Raw genomic sequence first — 22,725 nt, forward strand, 5'->3', positions numbered from 1 at the left:
ATATTATTCAGTACCCTCGAAGTAGCTCGCAGTTTCAAAAAGATTGGTGACCCTAGCTATAGAGATTGTGGAAGCACTAGTAATTATCCTTCAAGAATCAATGGATTCTGGCATGGTTCCAGAGGACTGGAAAATTGCAAAGGTCACTCCACTATTTTAAAAGAGGGGGAGACAACAGAAAGGAAATTATAGACCTGTTGGCCTAATATCAGTGGTTGGGAAGTTGTTGGAGTTGATTGTCAAGGATGAGGTTACAGAATATCTGGAGGTGCATGTCAAGATTGTCCAAAGTTGACATGGTTTCCTTAAGGGAAAATCTTGCCTGACAAACCTACTGCAATTTTTTGAGGAAACCACAAGCAGATAAGACAAAGGAGATGTTGCAAATTTGGATTTTCAAAAGGCCTTTGACAGGTGCTGCACATGAGGATGCTAAACAAGATGAGAGCCCATGGAAATACAGCAAGGATACCAGCATGGGTAGAGCATTGGCTGATCGGCAGGAAACAGAGTAGGAATAAAGGAATCCTAATCTAGTTGGCTCACAGTTGTATCTGCAGTGGTCAGTGTTGGACCACTTCTTTTTATGTTGTATGTTAATGATGTGGATGTTAATGATGTGGATTGTGGAATAAATAGCTTTGTGGCTAAATTTTCAGATTATACAAAGATAGGTGATGGGGCAGGTCGTAACGTGGAAATGGAGAGACGAAGGTTTATGAGAATGGGCAAAAAAGTGGCAAATGAAATACCATGTTGGAAAGTGCATGGCCATGCACTTTGATAGATGGAATAAAAGGGCAAACTATTATTTGGAAGGGGAAAAAAATTCAAAATTCTTAGGTGTAATGAACTTGGGAGTCCTCATGCAGGATACACTAAACATTAACTTTGAGGTTGAGTTGGGGGTGAAGAAGGTGAATGCAATGTTGGCACTCACATCTGGAGGAATAGGATACAAGAGTGGGAATGTGATGTTGAGACTTGACAAGTGACTGGTGAGGCTTCACTTTGAGGATGGGGTACTGTTTTGGACTCCTTATTGAAGAAAGGACGTGCTAGCATTGAAAAGGTTCAAAGAAGATTCACAAGAATTATGGAATGAGCAAATAGCATATGAAGAACATTTGATGGTTCTTGGACTGTAGCTCAGAAGAATGAGGGGGGACCGCATGGAAGTATTTTGAATGCTAAAAGGCCTGGACAGAGTGGATGTGGCCAAGTTGTTTCCCATGGTAGGGGAGTCGAGGACAAGAGGGCACAAGTTCAGGATTACAGGGCACCCATTTTAAATAGAGAGACAGGTGCATTTCATTAGGCCAGAGAGTGGTGAACCTCTGGAATTTCTTACAAATGGGAGGCTTGGGGACCAGGCCATTGGTGTATTTAAGGCAGAGATTGATGGGTAAGTCAGGGTATCAAAGGTTATGGAGACAGGCAGGAGAGTGGGGATGAGTGTGAGAATGGATCAGCTCATGATGGAACGGTGCTGTGGATTTAATATGCTGAATGGTCTGCTTCTGCTCCTATATCTTATGGTCTATTCCAGGAGGAAGCATGATGGAATTGCTATGAAAAGGATGACCAGACCTTTGCACTGAAGTTGTTGTAATTCTGATGTAAAACGGCCCTGTACAATGACCACTGTCTGTGACTGTTCATTCTTAGGCTTTCATTGCATCCATGTTCTCCTTCAGCACAAGGAGTAATATGTTAGAACTAGGAGTGTGGAGATTGATTGTGCTTGGATTAAATATTAATTTCCATTGTTATTGCCATAGTTAACCTTTGAAACTGTTATAATTCTCATCAGTTCTCTGATTATACTAGGAATAAACAACATCTATTCCTTTAATGATTAATTCCATGCCCATTGCCTGGCAACTGGGGAAGTGTCTGGACTTTGATGGTTCTGAAATCAGTCAGTAAATGATCTCTACATTCTGACAGAGTCACCCAGCTAAATATAAAATGTTGACGAGCCAAGGGAGGACAGTATCAAGTGTGGGAGGGTGGAATGCAACCTTTCTCTGCTGAGTGGCACACGTGTTTGAATAATGGTGGACGCCTTCTTTTCACTGAATGACAGAGCAGACTTGCTATAAGTACAAGTTAACAACGGTGTAATGTTGCTGGCTCCATAACTGCCCAACCATGGAGAAAAAATTATTTACGGTTCCTTGTGTGTTTTTTTACATTAGTTAACAGAGAGTGCCTTTGGCAGTTTTGGTGTGATTTGTGCTTGGCCAGAAGACTTTCTATCTGAGGCACTGCAGTAAAGAGGAGGGGCAGTGGTGGAAGTGTTTACAGAATGAAGCCTTGTTTTGTTATTTATACGGGATCAATTCTGAGCTAATTTTAGCTTTCCAGAAGATGGTTGAAGAATCACAGAGTTGCAGTCATAGAGCACAAAACCAGCACCAAGAGAGTTGCAGCACGAGAGAGTTATTGTTGGTCAGCTGCAAGAGACTCTTTGAATCCTTTGCCATCCTGATTCTCAAGGTAAGCTCCAACAGTTGCAAAGATAGAATCATTTTCATTCAACTCACAATTTCTTTCAGAAACATCTTGCATTGCCTCTCGCTACAGGCAGGTGAGTTAGTACCCATCGTGGGTAGGTTATGGGAGGGAGTTGGAAAAGCAAGGAATAAACGTGGATAGTCAGCATTGCTTTGCATGTGGAAAATTGTGTTGTGAATTTGATTGAGTTTTCTTTGAAGAGATGAACCAGAAGATTGACAAAGTCAGGTGCACAATGGGCTGGTTTGAAAGGTCAGGTCACATGGCATCCAGGGTGAGCTGACAAATTAGATGCAGAATTGGCTTGACGGCAGGGTAGTATTGAGGGGTGTTACTCAGACTGGAGGCCTGGGCCCAGTGGTGTGCCACTGGGATCGGTGCTGAGTCCAGTTTGTCATCCAAGTCAATAATGCCGACAACAATGTGGTTAGCATGGATTGTACTTGTGAATATACAGTGGTCAGTGAGGAAGGTTGTCTGAGATTACATGATGTAGATGTTCTGGGAGAGTGGACCAAGGGATGGGAGTTGGAATTTAACCCAAACAAGTGTTAGAACATAGAACATTCCAGCATAGTATAGGTCTTTCGGCCCACGATTTTATGCTGACATATTAACCATGTCATTCTAACCCTTCTCTCCTTCATATCCTATAAATTTCCATTTTTCTTATATCCATGTGCCTGTCTAAGAATCTTTTAAATGTCCTATTGAACCAGCCTCCACCATCACCCCCAGCACTGTATTCCAGGCACCCACCACCCCTACCTCTGACGCCTTCCTTAAACTTTCCTCCACTCACCTTAAACAACTGATATTTCCTGTTGTCATCTTGGAAAAACAGTACTGGCTGTCCACTCAATCCAAGCCCCTCATAATCTTATATACCTCTATTAAATCACCTCTCCACCTTTGTTATTCCATAGAGAAAATCCCTAGTTCTGTTAAATTTGCCTCATAAGATGCCTCAGAGCCAGCACCACCAGACAGAGGAAGAGCTTCTTCCCACGGGCAGTGAGAATGCAGAATAACCAAAGGAACTGCTCCCACTAACCAGTTCTACGAGTCTCTCCGAGACTCTCATATTCACAGAAGTCTATCTATTTATTTATTTATTTATTTCTACAAATTAATACTTGTCCTGCATATGTATTATGACAGAGTATATAGATATACATAGATATGTTTTTTGGGAGATAAATTGGGAAAGGTTTGTTAGAGTAGGTTACATGCAAACACTTTTAAATACATCTTATTTAAAATACTGGAGCTCTGCCCCATGCTAGACATATTGGGGCCTCAACAGCTTTTGCAAGAGCTTTGAAGAGTGCTCAAGGGACTTCACTAATGGATTATTGTGTACCAAAGGCCACAGATGAAAGAGCATGCTGGAGCTGCTGCTGTCTGGAAGAGAGCTTGCTGTTCTGAGAGGGTCATGTGGGTTTTCAAGCAGAGAGAGAAAGAGAGACACACACACAGAGATCACTTGTACAGTGTTACAGCCAGCAGAAGTAGCTGGGACTGGAAGCCTGTTTGGAAGATGACATGATCAAAGCCCTTGTGGTTCATGCAAGAGAGGACTGGCTGTCTAATGTTTCAGTTGAAATAAGAGAAACAAGAAGGAACTCTGTAGTGGCCTGAAAGAAAGAGGTTATCATCTGGAGAACTCTGAGGGGGCAAGTTTCTTTGGCAAGACACTAAAGTTGCTGGGTGTCCAGCGTACAACAAATATCTCTCTGAAAACTGACAAGAACCTTCCTGAGTGGTAACCATTTACCTTTCAAGCACCAAACCCTGGTGAACTTTATAAATGTTAAATTCGGTGCACAGTATAAGAATTGCCTGCAACCAGTGAACGTGGAGGAATGAGAAGTGAGATTGGACTCTGAACCAAATAACTTTTCTGAATTTACAAACACATTACATACCCGTGCGCTTAGAATTAGAGGGGGGGGCGGGATTAAGTTACATTAAGTATGTTAATAATAGATAAGTTAAAGTTTGAATCTATTTTCATGTTTAAAGATAATTAAAAAGCAATTTTTGTTTAAGTAACCATTTGCCTTGGTGAATATCTATTGCTGCTGAGTTTTGGGGTCCTCTGGGCTCATAACATTTTATGGGGGCATATCTGTTTGATTTGAAAATTGGAGCTTTTTGTGATTTATTAGTTAATTGGTTTTTTTCCAAGCTAATTTAAAGCGTGTGTGTGTAAAAACAGCAGCAATGGATGTGAATACATTTTTGTCACAGCCATTACCTGCAGAGCAAGAGAAAAGAGGAACTGATGATTATTTCTAAGGCATTAAAACTGACTGAAGTCAAGCATTAGATGAGAAAAATACAAATACAGAGGATTATAGTAAAATATTACATAATCATTTGTTGAGAAAGAAATTTTTCCAGAGGATAGATCTGTTGAGTTGCAATTGGAGGCTGAAAAACAAAGAGAAGAGGTTGAAAAATGGAGGAAATATGAGGCCTAGCTAGCTGAAAGACGGATCGAGGAAATTGAAATGGGGAGGGAAGTAATAGAATTGAGGCTGAAACTCCTGAGGAGAGGTTTTTGGCTAGTAGAGAGGTAAATCTAGTTCCTCCTTCTCTGAAAAAGTAGCTGAGAACCTGTCGATTGGGGGGGGGGTGCTGAATGGGACCCGTCATCGGGAGGGGGAGGGGGTTGGGAGGTGCTGGCAAGGACCTGTCAATGGGAGTGGGGGTGCTGGGTGGAACCTACCTGTTGTTAATGCCATCCACCCCTCTGACATGGGGCATGAGGACACTCTTTTTTATCATGTCAAGCATTACTAGATGCTATAGATGCTTGACGCATGCTAGTGACGCAGCTGGGGGTGGGTGAGAGACGCTAGTGTGCGTCAACCTGGATGCTACTGACGCGGGAGGGAGTAGGGTGGGTCTGATGGCTAAGAATGGCTGCTATTATATGGGGGTTGTCACAGTACCTTGTTTGAGGGGGAAATGCCTGCAGGTGCCTCCCTTTGGTGCCGACCCTGGAGAACAGTGTTTCATCAAATTGTACTTGTTGAATCAGATGACAATAAACTTGATATTCTCCAATCTGAAACACCCTGGTAAATCTCCTCTGCACCCTCTCTAAAGCTTCCACATCCTTCCTGTGGCCAGAATTGAACACAATATTCCAAGTGTGGTCTGTCTCATCCAAGCCTCTGGCACTAATGATGTCCCAGTCAATATTATGGATATTAAAGTTTCCCATGACCAACAATCCCATTGCTTTTGCAACTTTCCATTATCCCATTACAAATTCAGATCCTCATTCATTTATTTTTTTATTCCCTTTTTTTTAATTTTTTTTAAATTTTTTTATTTTTCACAACATAAATCACAATAGCCATGATATACAAATTTTCTTTTTCACACATTTACAGTGACTTTTTCTCCCCCCCACCTCCCTCCTCCCAAGCCACCCCCCCACCCCCACCTCTCATCCATTTTAGGTATACAATCTAGGTTGCATTAATTCAGTCAGACAATGTTGTCATTCAACAAAAATACACCAGAAATTCTACAGAGTCCATTCTTTTCTTTCCTTCTCCTTCCATCAACTTAGGTAATGTTTGTCCCCGGTAGGTTTTCGCTATTGTATTTAATGTAAGGCTCCCATACTTGTTCGAATATTTCAATATTATTTCTTAAACTATATGTTATTTTTTCTAATGGAATACATTTATTCATTTCTATATACCATTGTTGTATTTTCAAATTATCTTCCAATTTCCAGGTTGACATAATACATTTTTTTGCTACGGCTAGGGCTATCTTAACAAATCTTTTTTGTGCATCTTCCAAGTCAATTCCAAATTCTTTATTTTTTATGTTACTTAGGAGAAAGATCTCTGGATTCTTTGGTATATTGTTTTCTGTTATTTTATTTAATATCTGATTGAGATCATCCCAAAATTTTTCTACTCTCTCACATGTCCAGATTGCATGAATTGTTGTTCCCCTTTCTTTTTTACATCGAAAACATCTATCAGATACTGTTGGGTCCCATTTATTTAACTTTTGCGGTGTAATGTATAGTCTGTGTAACCAATTATATTGTATCATACGCAGCCTCGTATTTATTGTATTTCTCATCGTTCCAGAACATAATTTCTCCCATGTTTCCTTTTTTATCTTTATATTTAAATCTTGTTCCCATTTTTGTTTAGTTTTACCATTTGTTTCCTCATTCTCCTTTTCTTGCAGTTTAATATACATATTTGTTATAAATCTTTTGATTAACATTGTATCTGTAATCACATATTCAAGGTTACTTCCCTCTGGTAAACTCAAATTGCTTCCTAATTTATCTTTCAAGTAGGATCTCAGTTGGTAATATGCCAGCGCTGTATCTCCAGTTATATTGTACTTATCTCTCATTTGTTCAAAGGATAAGAATCTACTTCCTGAAAAACAATTTTCTATTCTTTTAATCCCTTTTTTTTCCCATTTTCTAAAGGAAAGGTTGTCTATTGTAAAAGGGAGTAGCTTATTTTGCGTCAATATTAGTTTTGGTAATTGATAGTTTGTTTTATTTCTTTCTACATGAATCTTCTTCCATATATTGAGGAGATGGTGTAATACTGGAGAAGTTCTATGTTGTACCAATTTTTCATCCCATTTATATAATATGTGTTCAGGTATCTTTTCCCCTATTTTATCTAATTCTAGTCTCGTCCAGTCTGGTTTTTCCCTTGTTTGATAAAAATCTGATAGGTACCTTAATTGTGCGGCTCTATAATAATTTTTGAAGTTTGGCAATTGTAAGCCTCCTTGTTTATACCATTCTGTTAATTTATCTAGTGCTATCCTCGGTTTCCCCCCTCTCCATAAAAATTTCCTTATTATTTTCTTTAACTCTTTGAAGAATTTTTCTGTCAGTTGTATTGGCAATGCCTGAAATAAGTATAGTATCCTTGGAAAAATGTTCATTTTAATACAGTTTATCCTTCCTATCAGTGTTAGTGGTAGCTCTTTCCAATGCTCTAAATCGTCCTGTAATTTTTTCATTAGTGGATTGTAATTGAGTTTATATAATTGGCCTAGATTTTTGTTTATTTGTACACCTAGGTATCTTATTGCCTGCATTTGCCATCTGAATGGGGATTCCTTCTTAAATTTTGAGAAATCCGCGTTATTCATAGGCATTGCTTCACTTATATTTACGTTTATCTTGTATCCCGACACTTCTCCATATTCCTTCAATTTCTTATATAGTTCTTTTATTGATAGTTCTGGTTCTGTTAAGTACACTATCACATCATCCGCAAATAGACTGATTTTATATTCCCTGTCTTTTATTTTTATTCCTTTTATATTATTATCTATTCTTATCGATTCTGCTAGTGGTTCTATAGCTAGCGCAAACAATAATGGTGATAGTGGGCATCCCTGCCGCGTTGACCTGCTTAAGTTAAATTGCTTTGATACATGTCCATTTACTGTCACTTTCGCTAACGGTCCCTTATATAATGCTTTAATCCAATTAATATACTTCTCCGGTAAACTGAATTTTTGCAATACTTTGAACAAGTAATTCCATTCTACTCTGTCGAAGGCCTTCTCTGCGTCTAAAGCAACTGCTACTGCAGGTGCTTTATTTCCTTCTACTGCATGAATTAAGTTAATAAATTTACAAATATTGTCTGTTGTGCGTCTTTTTTTGATAAATCCAGTTTGGTCTAAATTTACCATTTTCGGTACCTGTTCTGCTAATCTGTTTGCTAATAGTTTAGCTATTATCTTATAATCTGTGTTTAGCAGAGATATTGGTCTATATGACGCTGGTGAGAGTGGATCTTTCCCTTGTTTTAGTATCACTGTAATTATTGCTGTTTTACATGAATCTGGTAAGTTTTGTGTCTCATCAATCTGGTTGATTACATCCAGGAGGGGCGGTATTATTAGATCTTTAAATGTTTTGTAGAATTCTATTGGGAGTCCATCCTCTCCTGGTGTCTTATTATTTGGTAATATTTTTATTATCTCTTGTATTTCTACTGTTCCAATTGGTTCTGTTAATTTATTTTGTTCCTCTATTTGTAGTTTTGGTAGTTCAATTTTAGTCAAAAATTCATCTATTTTCCCTTTTTTCCCTTCGTTTTCAGTTCGGTATAATTGTTCATAGAATTCTCTGAAGTTTTCCTTAATTTCTTTTGGATTATATGTAATTTGTTTGTCTTTTTTCCTTGTTGCCAATACCATTTTCTTAGTTTGCTCTGTCTTAAGCTGCCATGCTAAGATTTTGTGTGTTTTTTCACCTAGTTAATAATATTTCTGTTTTGTCTTCATTATATTCTTCTCCACCTTATATGTTTGTAATGTTTCATATTTTATTTTTTTATCCGCCAATTCTCTTCTTTTGGTTGTATATTCCTTTATTGCTAATTTTTTTTCTATGTTTACTATTTCCCTTTCCAACTGCTCTGTTTCCTGATTATAGTCCTTCTTCATCTTGGTTGCATAACTTATTATTTGTCCTCTAATGAATGCTTTCATTGCGTCCCATAGTATAAACTTATCTTCCACTGATTCCGTATTTACTTCAAAGTACATTTTTAATTGTTTTTCAATAAATTCTCTAAAATCCTGTCTTTTAAGTAGCATGGGGTTTAATCTCCATCTATACATTCTTGGAGGGATGTCCTCTAGCTTTACTGTCAGTATTAAGGGTGAATGGTCCGATAGCATTCTCGCTTTATATTCTGTTATTCTTACTCTATCCTGCATACTAGCTGATAACAAAAATAGGTCTATTCTTGAGTATGTTTTATGTCTAGTCGAGTAGTATGAGTATTCCTTTTCTTTTGGGTTTTGTTTCCTCCATATGTCCACAAGTTTCATTTCTTGCATTGATTTAATTATAAATTTGGTTACTTTGTTCTTCCTGTTAATTTTTTTCCCCGTTTTATCCATATTTGGATCCAAATTCAGATTGAAATCCCCTCCTATTAGTATGTTCCCTTGCGTATTAGCTACCTTCAAAAAGATATCTTGCATAAACTTTTGATCTTCTTCGTTAGGTGAATATATATTAAGTAGATTCCAAAGCTCCGAATATATCTGACATTTTATCATAACATATCTCCCTGCTGGATCTATTATTTCCTCTTCTATTTTAAATGGCACATTTTTGCTAATTAATATAGCCACTCCTCTTGCTTTTGAATTATACGATGCTGCTGTTACATGTCCTACCCAATCTCTCTTTAATTTCTTGTGCTCCAATTCAGTTAAGTGTGTTTCTTGGACAAATGCTATATCTATTTTTTCCTTTTTCAGTAAATTTAGTAGTTTCTTCCTTTTAATTTGGTTATGTATTCCATTAATATTTAAAGTCATATAGTTCAGCGTAGCCATTTTATATTTTGTTTATCTTCTCTTTCCGTTTTTCCATCATTACCTTTCCTCCTTTTCCATTTCTGTTTTCTTATTTTCAACTCTTTACCAGGCAACATTCCTACAACATCCAACATTTTCCTTATTCTCTTATTTCTATCTTCTTTATCCCCAATCTCCCCTTCCCCTCCTGAGTTGTCCTTTATCCCTTGTCGGACAACCACATCTCCCCTCTCCATTTGGATTTGTGAATCCACTCGCAAGCGTCAACTGATTTTGCAGTGACCGCTCTTTTCCCCCACCCAGCCCCCCCCAGAAAAGATTTCACTTTTCATATGTCACAAAGGTCACTCTTTTAATTTCCTCCTTATTCTCTCTATTCCATTACCTTCCCTTATTAATTCTTGTCTATACTATCTATGTTTTCCTCTAATTACAGATACTTTCACGTATGCCCATTGTCTCTATTCACTCTTATACCTCTTTACCCGCGTACATATCAATCGTGGTCATTTTTACCCTCATTACCCGTCTTCATCCCTCAGTCTATTTTTGTCTTTACCCACATACATATCAATCGTGATCATTTTTACTCTCATTACCCGTCTTCATCCCTCAGTCTATTTTTGTAATTGTTCTGCAAATTTTCGTGCTTCTTCTGGATCCGAGAACAGTCTGTTTTGTTGTCCTGGAATAAATATTTTCAATACCGCAGGATGCTTCAGTGTAAATTTATATCCTTTCTTCCATAAAATTGCCTTTGCTGTATTGAACTCTTTTCTCTTCTTTAGGAGTTCAAAACTTATATCTGGATAAATGAAGATTTTTTGCCCTTTATACTCCAGTGGTTTGTTGCCCTTTCTTACTTTTTCCATTGTCTTCTCCAGTACCTTTTCTCTTGTAGTATATCTTAGGAATTTTACTACAATAGATCTTGGTTTTTGTTGTGGTTGTGGTTTAGAGGCCAATGCTCTATGTGCCCTTTCTATTTCCATTTCTTGCTGTATTTCTGGACATCCTAGGGTCTTAGGGATCCACTCTTTTATAAACTCCCTCATATTCTTGCCTTCTTCATCTTCCTTAAGGCCCACTATCTTTATGTTATTTCTTCTGTTATAATTTTCCATTATATCTATTTTTTGAGCTAGTAGTTCTTGTGTCTCTTTAGATTTTTTATTAGATTCCTCCAATTTCTTTTTTAAGTCTTCTACCTCCATTTCTGCTGCTATTGCCCGTTCTTCCATCTTGTCCATTTTTTTCCCCATTTCTGTTAAGGTCATATCTATTTTATTCACTTTCTCTTCTGTGTTGTTTATTCTTCTTCTTAAATCATTGAATTCCTGTGTTTGCCATTCTTTAAATGACTCCATGTATCCTCTAACAAGAGCAAGTATATCCTTTACCTTGCCTTTCCCTTTATCTATTTCACTGTATTCTTCCTCTTCTTCTTCCTCTGGGTTGGCCATCTGTTGTTTCTTTGGTGCCCTTTCCTCCTCTTCTTTCTTGTTTCTATTGTCTTCTGTGGTCTCTTCTTGCTGCAGGTGTTCTGCAGCTGTCGTTGCCGGCTGTGGAGATCGACTCCCCAGCTGTTCCCCCCTCCCGTCGGTGTGTTTTTTTTCATGCGCGGTTGCGCACTTTTACTCGGCTCTGTGAGCCATTGTTGTAGTTCTTTTTCTACCGACCTGAGGGAGCGGGTTTCTCTCTCCACAGCGGGCCTCTTCGGACAGGTAAGGCCTTCACCTTTTTCTTCCGTTGTCTTCTCTTCCTCTCTTCTTACCGTTGATTTTGATTTTTCTTCTTTTGTCTCCATCTTCTTTCCACCTTTATACTCACTTTTCTTTAACTTGTATTTCTGTGCCTTTGTATTTTCTCTTGTTTTTCCCGACTTTTCTGGAGAGGGCTGGAGTTCACCGTCCGGCCACTACTCCATCATGTGACTCCTCCTCATTCATTTATTCAAGCAAGATTCTTTGCAAATCTTCATATAGAGAGATTAACTGAAATTATCTTGAGCCTGTATCTTAAGGCAGTTTGTATCAACAACAGTTATTTTCAGAGAAAGAGTTCAATATCTTGTAGTACAATACACAAATGTGCTGAATGTGATGGAACATGGTAGTGCAGGAGGTGACTTCACTACACTGTACAGGCTGGCCTGCCTCCGACCCTGGAACTCCTACCTAACTCTTTCCTGTAAGATTGCCAAGAAAGGCTGATAGCCCTGGTCTCCTCCCTCAAAACGAACCTTGGGTCCAGGCCGGCAGCATGTAAAGACATGCCTGACATTTCACGTTATTAGTGCCTTTAATCATTCACTTTGAGCCTGCTTGTGGTTATTGATTGCGCTACAATTTAATAACCTGATTACTTGTCATGGACAAGGCAATCTGAGTGGAGAAACTGGAGGCCGACCACAGAGATCCAGAGGCCTCCGTCAAGTTTGATATGTGGCTGCACTGCGTAAAGGCCTACGTGAAACGTCACGAGATCTCTGCAGATATAGACAAGTACGATCTGCTTTTTTCATCGGTAGGTCATCGAGCTTACCAACTAATATGACACTGTGAGAAGTATGATGACACAATGGCCCTACTGCAGCATCAATACAATGCTCCCATGAACTCTATGTATGCACGTTACCTGCTGGTCACCTGACACCAGACCCTCAGTGAGTCCATTGACTACTTTGTGAGGGCCATGAGGGAGCTGAGATAAGCTTGCAGGTGTATAGATGTGACCGTGGTGATCTAACAAGAGGAGTTCATCCAAAATGGGTTTGACTTTCCTGGAGAAGGGCAATCGGACCCTATAGGAAGTCGTGCAGATTGCTTGAGACAGCCCAAAAGAATGCTGACGCTTGCTCTGTGAGCCACACGGCCACGAGGTGGGGAACATCGGTGCCACCTTCTTAGGACTTGGAAACCCTGACTGCCACTGCTGCTGCTGAGCACACGAGGTGCGACTAGTATGGCCAGACCAAACACCTGAGGAAATAGTGTCTGGCCCATAGTGTAACTTGTTCGAACTGCAGGAGGAAGGGGCTCTATGCCAAGATATGCCGTTCTAAACCTTCCTCCAGCAGCGCTGCATGCAGTCTGCGACCCGCATCACCATCTTGAATTGACCCACTTCTGGTGTCACAGCAGCCAATAACTGAACGGCAGGAACAGGAGGAAGATGACACAGGATAACATCACGTCTAGTGTCTCTTTGGGACTCCATGTGCGATCCATGCGGGTGAACATCTTCAGGATCTCTTCGGCAGCCGTCTCAACACTACAACAGCAGCGACTCTGATAACAAACTAACTCTGGCCTTCATTCTGCTGGACCAGAACAGGCCACACCAACTGGTGCGTTCTATGATGGGCACAGAGGTAAATGGTCGTACCATAGACTTCCTATACAATACGGGGGGTACTAAGTATTATATACCCAGGCACAGACTAATGCTATTTCCTTGCAGTATCCCCTGCAAAGTGTAAGGTAGCTCCAGTGTCCAAATTCATTCCACGTAAATCCATGGGTGCTGCACCGTGACCCTAACTGTGAGGGGCACGAAGTATAAAAACTTCAAACTGCTCGTGATGCTCCACCTCTGTGTGCCAGTCATATTGGGGCTGAATTTCCAGTGTCAGCTTAAGAGCATGCTAATGCACTTTGATGGGCCCCATCCTCCCCTCACGGTCAGAAACAATCAATTCCTGGATAGTCCGACCACCTCTCCAAACACAGCCAGTCAGATACCAGAATGGCGTCCAAGGCACCTGACCACCCTCCGGGTCCTTCCGCATCCCCTGTTCCAGAACCTCACCCCTAACTGCAAACTGGTCGCCATAAAAAGTAGTTGATACAGCCCCGGGGAGAGAGAGTTTATAAAAGCTGAAGTAAGGCAACTGCTAGCAGAGGGCATTATAGAGCCCAGTAACAGTTCCTGGAAGGCACGTGGTGGTGGTTAAGAGTAGGGAGAAGCACCGGATGGTCATTGCTTACAGACAGACCATCAACAGGTTCACCTTATTGGGCGCCTAGCCCCTACCCCGCATGGTGAATGAGATCGCCCAGTATTCTATCATTGATCTCATCGACATATTACCAGATCCCAATCCACCCAGAGGACCATCCTCAAACAGCGTTCAAGGCCAATGGCTGCTTCTACCATTTCCTGCAGGTCCTATTTGGCATTATGAATGGAGTGTCTGTGTTCCAAAGGGAGATCGACTCCATGGAGGATGACAATAAATTAAAAACCACATATCCATATTTGGATAACGTCCCCATTTGCAGTCATAACCAGAAGGAACCCAGTGCGAACCTGCAGAAGTTCCTCGCCACTGTTAATGCCCTGAACATAACATACAACCAGAAAAAGTGTATGATCCACACTTCACGTCTGGTAATACTGGGGTATGTGGTAGAGCATGTGTCATTGCCTCTGACCCCGAGTGCATGCGCCCCCTTCCCATTGTCTGAAAACCTCAAGGCCGTGAAAAGGTGCTTTGGTTCTTCTCGTACTAGGCCCGATGGGTCCCCAATTATGCAGACAAAGCCCATCCCTTGATGAAAACCACCACGTTTCCCCCGTTGGTGGAGGCTCAGAAGACCCAAGGTGGCAATGCATGCCATTGATAATCCATCCCTTTCCAAGTAGAGAGTGAAGACTCTCATTTTGCCATAGCTGTCACACTGAATCAAGCAGGCAGGCCTGTGGCATTCTTTTCTCGGACCCTTCAAGGCCCAAAACTCAGGCACTCAGCCATCGAGGAGGTCTTGGCTATAGTGGAGGCTGTGCACCACTGAAGGCACGACTTCGCCAGCAGACCGTTCACTCTGTTGACAGACCAGAGAGCTGTTACATTAATGTTTAACAATAAACAGCGGGGGAAGATTAAAAATGATAAGGTTATGAGCAGTGGCTGGTCGGGTGGAACCAGCCCTCTCCAGAGAAAAGAAAAAAAAGTGTGAAAAAACAGAGCTCAATAAACATAAAATACAGGAAGAGAAAGATAAAGTTACAAAGAAGAGACAGAAGATGGCACCCAAAAGAGAAAAAAGTAAGAATAACAGAGAAAAGGGAAGAAGGAAAATCACTGGAGAAGAAAGAGAACGAAGGGTGGGAAGAGGATGAGCGGCAACGGGGTGTCCGGCAGGGGGGATGACCTGCGGCAGAAGACCCAGCAGCAGGTCGGCCTGCAGCAGGGGGCCCAGCAGCGGGTCGACCTGCAGTGGGAAGCTCAGCAACGGGTCAACCTGCAGCAGGAAGCCCAACAACAGGAGACACACCAGCTGGAGGCCCAGCAAGCATGCAGAAGCAGCTCACCAGAGAAGGATGAAGATACACAGATACAGAGAAGAGAAGAAGATGACACAGACATAGATACAGACACAGAAAAAGAGGAGGAAGAAGACCAAGCATTTCAAAGGAAAGAAGAAGGTAAAATAGGACAAAATTTAGATAAAGTCTTTTTTGAAGAGCAAATGAGGTCTTTAAAAGAATGGCTATCCTTAGAATTTAGTTCAATCAAAAGAAAAATGAAAAGAGCTGAAGACAGAATGCAAAGCTTAGAGTTGGTCATGAATGAAATAGGGAAAAGAGTAGAAAATGTGGAGGAACGAGAAGCTGCTGTAGAAATGGAGATAAACGATTTAAGAGGGAAGTTGAAAGAGAGCAAAAAACATTTAGAGACACAAGATTTGTCACAAAAAAATTGATTATTGGAAAACTACAGTAGGCGAAACAACATAAAAATAGTGGGCCTGAAAGAAAGCAAAGAAGGGTCAGATATGATGGAATTTATAAAAGGATGGATCCCGAAGGTGCTGGGAATAACAGACTCACATGAAGAAATAGAAATTGAAAGGGCGCATAGAGTGCTAGTACCAAAACTGCCACCACATCCATAGTGGTAAAATTTCTAAGATATATGACAAGAGAAAACATACTGGAGCAGGCAAGAAAGAAGGTTAGAGAAGACAATAAACCATTGGAATATAAGGGACAAAAAATATTCTTTTACCTGGACATAAGCTTCAAACTTTTAAAGAAGAGGAAGGAATTCAACCTGGTGAAAACAATCTTATGGAAGAAAGGGTATAACTTTATATTAAGACATCTAGCGGTACTCAAAGTATTCATTCCTGGGGAACGGAATAGACTGTTCTCAGACCCAAAGAAAGCCCAAGAATTTGCTGAACATTTGCAGGACAAGAAAAGAGAGGAGGAGGAGTGACAAGAAGGAAGACCGGCAAGAAAATATACAAAAATATGTAAAAATATGAAGTAAAGATGATGTATATATAAAGATTTAAAGATGGATAAGAGAAGGGGAAGAAGGAAAAAAAAGAGAGAGAGCTTTGTTATGTATAGGAAAATAGTGTTCTCTGGGGGGGCTGGGGGTGGGAGAATAAGGGTCACTACGAAATCAGTTGACACTTGCGAGTAACTTCGCAAACCGAATGGAAAGGGAAGTTGTGGTTGCCATCAAGGGACAGGAGGCAATCCAAGGAGAGGAGGTTCATTTGGGGTTAAAGGGTTATTGCTTGTGGGGATTGTTGGGGTATTTCATGTCTTAAATGCTTAGTCATATATTGAGATTAAAAAGGAAAACTTAAAAAACAGTAATGATAAAAAGGGAGATGGAGGTGGTGAAGAGGTGGAAAAGAAGTGAAAATAAAGATATCTAACTGACTATAAACATTAATGGAATATATAACCAAGTTTAAGTGTATCCCATTGGGAAAAAAATCACATATAATTTAAAAGACAAAGTTATAATGATTGGGGAAACCTGGGAACCATATATGGAACATAACAGAAAGAGCAGGCCTCGGACCACCACCACCTAAAATGATAAAAAGATAAACACGATCAGATTTAATGTGAATAAGTAGATGATATGTCTTTTTTGTTTGTATTCCTTTTGTATAAAGATATTTAATTGTATTTTATATGTCCAATATTTACTGTTTTTGGAGGGGGGTGGGAAGGGAGAAGTGAGGGATGGGGAAAAAAAAGAGAAAATGTCACTGTGAATATTTAAAGAGATGCATCTGTAAATATATTGGTTGATATGGTTCATAGTGCGATAAATAAAGAATTACAAAAAAAAATGCTAAGGTGGAGAATTCAACTGTCCACCTACAAATATAAGATCTTGTACCAGCCCGGGAAGCTCAATGAGCCACTGGATGCCCTGTCTTGGGGAACATGCACCCAGGTAGACTGCCTTCAAGCCCTCCACGATAGCCTCTGTCACCCCAGGGTCACCAGACTCTACCATTTTCTGAGGGCCCGCAACCTCCCCTATTCAGTGGAGGAGATCAGGGGAGCTGACCTGTAACTGGTCAGCAAGCTGCACTTTTACTGGCCGGAGAAGGCCCAGTTGATCAAGGCCACTCTCCTCTTTACATTCCTTTTTATGGACTTCAAGGACCCTCTTCCCTCCATGAATCAGAATGTGTACTTTCTGAATATCGTAATCAAATACTCACGCTTCCCATTTGCCATTTCCTGCCCAGATATGACCACACTCACGGTCATTAAAGCCCTCTGTAACCTCTTCACCTTGTATGGCTACCCCAGTTGCATTCACAGTGATCGGGGGTCCTCATTCATGAGTGAGGAGTTGCACCAATATTTCCTGTCCAAGGGGATAGTCACAAGCTGGACCACCAGCTACACCCCCGTGGGAACGTCTGTGGAAAGGGAGAATGGCACGATCTGGAGGGCAATCCTCTTGGCCCTCAAGTTAAAAGGGATGCCTGTCTCCCAATGGCAAGAGGCCCTTCCAGAGGTGCTACACACCAACAGGTCCCTACTCTGTACTGCTACGAACACTACAAACACCACCCCACATGAGAAACTGTTCTCCTTTCCTAGGAGGTTGGTATCAGGAGCCATACTGCTGGTCCGGCTGATGATCCCAGGGATGGTTCTACTCTGTAGACATGTTAGGAAGTGCACCTTCTGCATGTGAACCCCCAATACGCCCAGGTACAATACCCCGACTGGCGGGAAGACACTGTGTCCGTCCAGGACCTGGCTTGAGCAGGGGCCCCGGCAGAGGCAGTACACCCAGAGGCCCTTATCAGTGACCAGCCAATCCCATGTATGGTCCAGACAAATGACCACTTGAACTCACCACCACTACCCCTCTGGCCTCTGCCCCCACCACCCCTACAACCATGAACTGAACCCCCCCCATCACACTCACACTTCTTCCAGAACCTCTTCGGACTAACACAGTTCAGCTCCGCCTGCCATACAGGTCACCATCCTGCAGGAGATGACAGCAACACAATCAATGCTGCAGCGATCAAAGTGGTGGATAAAGCCACTGGACTGACTGAATCTGTGAAGTACAAAAGAATACAAGAGGTAACGATGGATGCTGTGCCACCTCACCTTGCTGGACTTTATCTAAAAAGGGGTGAGTGTGGTGGAGCACAGTAGTGCACAAGGTGACATCACTACACTGTATAGGCTGGGCTGCCTCCGACCCTCTAACTCCTCCCAAACTCCTTCCCATAGATTCCCAAGAAAAGCGGATAGCCCTAGTCTCCTTCCTCCTTATCAGCATTGGATCTGGATCAGCAGCATGTAAAGATGTGCCTGATGTTTCAGGTTATTAAAGCCTTTAATCACTTGCTTCGAGCCTGCTTGTGGTTATTGATGGCACTACAATAGTTTCGCAGGCTCTTTTGGAAGCAAAGGGTAACCAGCATTTCAGGCCTGAACCTTTCATCAAGGAATGATCAAAAAACAGGAAAGTATCTGAATTAAAAAATTGGGGGAGGAGCACAGGCCACAGACAAGAGGCCACAGGTAGACATAGAAGGACAGAGAGAAGAGAAAAAAGCTGAGGTGATTGGGGAGGGATAGCTCTGAATGGAGAGGTGTGGAGAGCTAGAGGAAAGGATAGAGGATAAGACCATAAGGCATAGGAGCAGAAATCGGCCATTCAGCCCATCGAGTCTGCCTTGCTATTCCATCATGAGCTCATCCATTTTCCCACTACCTGGCCTTCTTCCCATAACCTGTGAAGCCTTAGATATCAAGAACCTATCAAAGTCTTAAATACACCTAATGACCTGGCCTCCACAACCAATCAACCAATTCCACAGATTTACCACCCTCTGGCCGAAGAAATTCCTATGTCTTCTGTTCTAAGTGGATGCTCTTCAATCCTGAAGTTGTGCCCTTTTGACCTAGACTCTTCCACCATGGCAAACAATCTTTCTACATCTACTCTGTCCATTGCCTTTCAACATTCAAAATGTTTTAAAAATATTTTATTTATGATTTTCCAAACTTACTCAGTTATCAACATTATTGATGTTGAAGGTGGCCTTGTGATGGAGTAGTGGCTGGTTAGGGAAAACCAGCCCTCCACAGAGAAAGTTGAAAAAAAGGCAGAAAACAAAGCTGAGAAGTAAAACATAAAAATGTTGCAAGATAATAGTATAAGAAGAACCTGAGGATGACTCCAAAGAAAGAAAAGTTTACAACAACAAGTAGAGTTGAAGAAATCACTGGGAAAAAAAAGGAAGGCATTATCAGAGTCCATGAGCAAGGAGCTCTCCCGAAGAAGATGGCCCGAGCTGCGAAGTCGGTAAGCGGGCAGCTTGGTGGCGATGTCCCACTGGCCGGCCTGCAACGCTGGGTTACAGAGCCAGAAAAAGAAATGCCAGTGCGCATGCATGGTACGCATACTAAAGATGCCGCCGAAGGGAATGGATGCCGACAGCAGGATGCTGACTCTATAATGGGAGAAGCCACAGGGAAGGCAATGATAGAAGCAGGATCAATATGGAGACAAGAAATGAAGCAAGAGAAAAAAGACCAAGAAGAAGATAAAGAAATACAAGAAAAAGTACAAGGTAAAAAACAAATACAGATGGTGGATAAGGAATATTTTGATAGTCAAATAAAGATTTTAATGGAAACAATAATGGCTGAGTTCAGTACTATTAAAAAAAACCATGCAAGAGACAGGTGTAAAAGTACAAAGAATGGAGAACGCTATGGCAGAAATGAGAAAGCGAAGTGAAGAAGTGGAAGGCAGAGTGATCGGTGTGGAAATGGAAGTGAATGAATTAAGAGAAAAATTGGAAGATAGAGATAAGGAGATTAAGAAGACACATGACTTATTGGCCCAGAAAATAGACATTTTAGTTGACGTAATAATATAAAAATAGTGGGCCTGAAAGAAGGTGAAGAAGGGACAGATATAAAAGGATTTTTAAATGATGGATCCCACAGATTTTGGAAGAAGAACTCCAAGAAGAAATACAAATTGAAAGAGCCCACAGGGCATTGACGTCAAAGCCGCAGCCACAGCAGAAACCGCGTTCCAAACTGGTAAAACTACTGCGATGAACGACAAGGGAGAAAATACTGGAACTGGCTATAAGAAGAGTGAAAGAAAACAAGAGACCATTGCAGTACAGTGGGAAAAAAAAGTTCCTTTACCCAGATATAAGCTTTGAACTTTTAAAGAAGCATAAGGAGTTTAACTTAACAAAAACTTTACTGTGGAGAAAAGGTTACAAAAAGGTTATGGCATCCAGCAGTGTTGAAGATATTCATCCCTGCTGGGCAAATAGACTGTTTTCGGATCCAGAGGAAGCCTGATGTTTTGCAGAGCAATTACCAAATAAACAAGAGGAGGAGTAAAGAAAATAATAAAAGGACTGTTAAAATAATGTATATAAATAAGTTTGAATGTAAACAGTTGGATTATAGATGTTTAAAAAAAAAGAAAAATGCCTTGTCATATTTTTAAGAACAATATATAGTGATTTCTCTGGGGGGGGGGTTGCTGGGGAGGGGGGAGGACCTGTCCACTACAAAATCTGTTGACATTTGCAGTATACTCTGCAATCCACGAAGAAAAGGGAGTTGTGGTTGTCTTGCAAGGTAGCAAGGACAATTCATTAAAGGGGGATTTAATGTGGTTTTCTTTAATATTATTCTTTAATTTTTTAATAGTTTTTCTTATTTTCCTACTAATTGTGTCATTGCGTAGAGTAAAGAATAAGAACAATCTAAAGTGATTTTAGAAGAAGGGAGATGGAAAGGTTGAAGAGTTGGAATAGAAGTGAAAATGGATGGATAAAATGAATAACACTGAAATATATGACTATTAATATTAATGGAATTCACAATCAAATTAAGTAAAAAGTTATTGACACTACTTAAGAAGGAGAATATAGACAGAGCACTTATACAAGAAACATACTTAACACAGCATTTGTACAGGAAACACTTAGCAGAGGCAGAACATCTCAAACTGAAGAGAGACTGGGTAGGCCATGTAGTTGCATCATTGTACAATACAAAAGCCAGGGGAGTTGCTATATTAGTTAATAAGAATTTGCCAATTAAGATAAAGAAAGTAATAACAGACCCAGCAGGTAGATACGTAATGATGATGTGCCAGATTTATTCAGAATCTTGGAACTTGTTGAACATTTATGCACCTAATGAAGATGACCAGGAATTTATGCAGGACATTTTTTTAAAGATAGCAGACACACAGTAACATATCTTACTCGGGGGAGACTTTAATTTTAATCTTTACTCATCAATAGAAAAAAACAAGAAAGACTATTACAAAAAAATAAAGCTGCTAAACTTACATTAAATTCAATGCATGATATGAAGATAATTGATATATGGAAAAAAATCCAAAAGAAAGATTATTCATATTATTCAAACACGCATAAAACCTGTTCTAGGATTGATATGTTCTTGTTGTTGGCACAAATTCAAAGGAGAGTTTAAAAGACCAAATATAAGGCAAGACATTTATCAGACCACTCACCCTTGTTATTGACAATTGCTTTAGAGGATATTCTGCCAAAAACATATAGATGGAGGCTGAACCCCATATTGTTAAAAAGGCAAGACTTTCAGGAATACAAAGAATAACAAATGAAAATATATTTCAAGACAAATTCAAATTCTGTAACAGACAAATTTATATTATGGGACACAATGAAGACCTTTATTAGGGGACAAATAATTAGTTATATGACCAAGATTAAAAAAGAATATGATTGGGAAATAGAACAGTTGGAAAAAGAGATAGTAGCTATAAAGATTTAATGAGAAGGGAAGATATAGCGAAAAAAAGAGAACTGACAAAGAAAAAAATAAAATATGATATGTTGCAAACATACAAAGTGGAGAAAAATATGAAAACAAGGCAAAGATACTATGAATTAGGAGAGAAAGCCCACAAAATTTTGGTTTGGCAAGGAAAAACAGAACAAGCAACAAGAACTATCATAGCAACAAGGAAGGGGGATAAACAGATCTCATATAACCCATTAGAGATTAATGGAAATTTAAATTTTTTTTAATATAAGTAATTCTATCAAATCAAAAACCCAGGAAAGAATGACAAAATAGATTTTTTTTTTGTCAAACATTGAATTATCCCAATTACAATTGGAAGATCAAAATAAATTACTAAAGCCCCTGACAATTACAGAAATACAGATACACTAATAACATTACCAAATAATAAAAGACCAAGCGAAGATGGATTTCCCACAGAATTTTATAAGGTATTCAATAATCTATTAATTCTTCCCCTCTTAGAGGTAATGAAACAGGTGGAAGAGACCCACAATTTGCCTGACCCATGTAAAATGGCAATAATCACAGTATTTCCAAAAACCAGAAAAGACCCATTGTCACTGGATTCATATAGACCAATATCTCTATTAAATACAGACTATAAATTAACTAGCGAATAGATTAACAGATTGTGTACCAAAATTAGTGACGTTAGATCAGACAGGATTTGTTAAAAATAGAAGAGTGGCAGATAATGTC

At 40.1% G+C, this 22,725-nt stretch overlaps 1 protein-coding gene across 1 annotated transcript in view; it reads left to right on the forward strand.

Moving 5' to 3' along the window:
- The first annotated feature begins 2,405 nt into the window (after positions 1-2,405).
- Positions 2,406-22,725, forward strand: part of LOC138764112 (6-phosphofructo-2-kinase/fructose-2,6-bisphosphatase 4-like) — a 118,017-nt gene continuing 97,697 nt past the window's right edge. The window contains exon 1 of the mRNA XM_069939500.1: positions 2,406-2,502. The gene's annotated coding sequence lies outside the window, so the exon portion shown is untranslated. The remainder of the gene's footprint in view (positions 2,503-22,725) is intronic.

The sequence above is a fragment of the Narcine bancroftii genome, chromosome 5, assembly GCF_036971445.1.
Source record: "Narcine bancroftii isolate sNarBan1 chromosome 5, sNarBan1.hap1, whole genome shotgun sequence".
NCBI classification, from domain to species: domain Eukaryota; kingdom Metazoa; phylum Chordata; class Chondrichthyes; order Torpediniformes; family Narcinidae; genus Narcine; species Narcine bancroftii.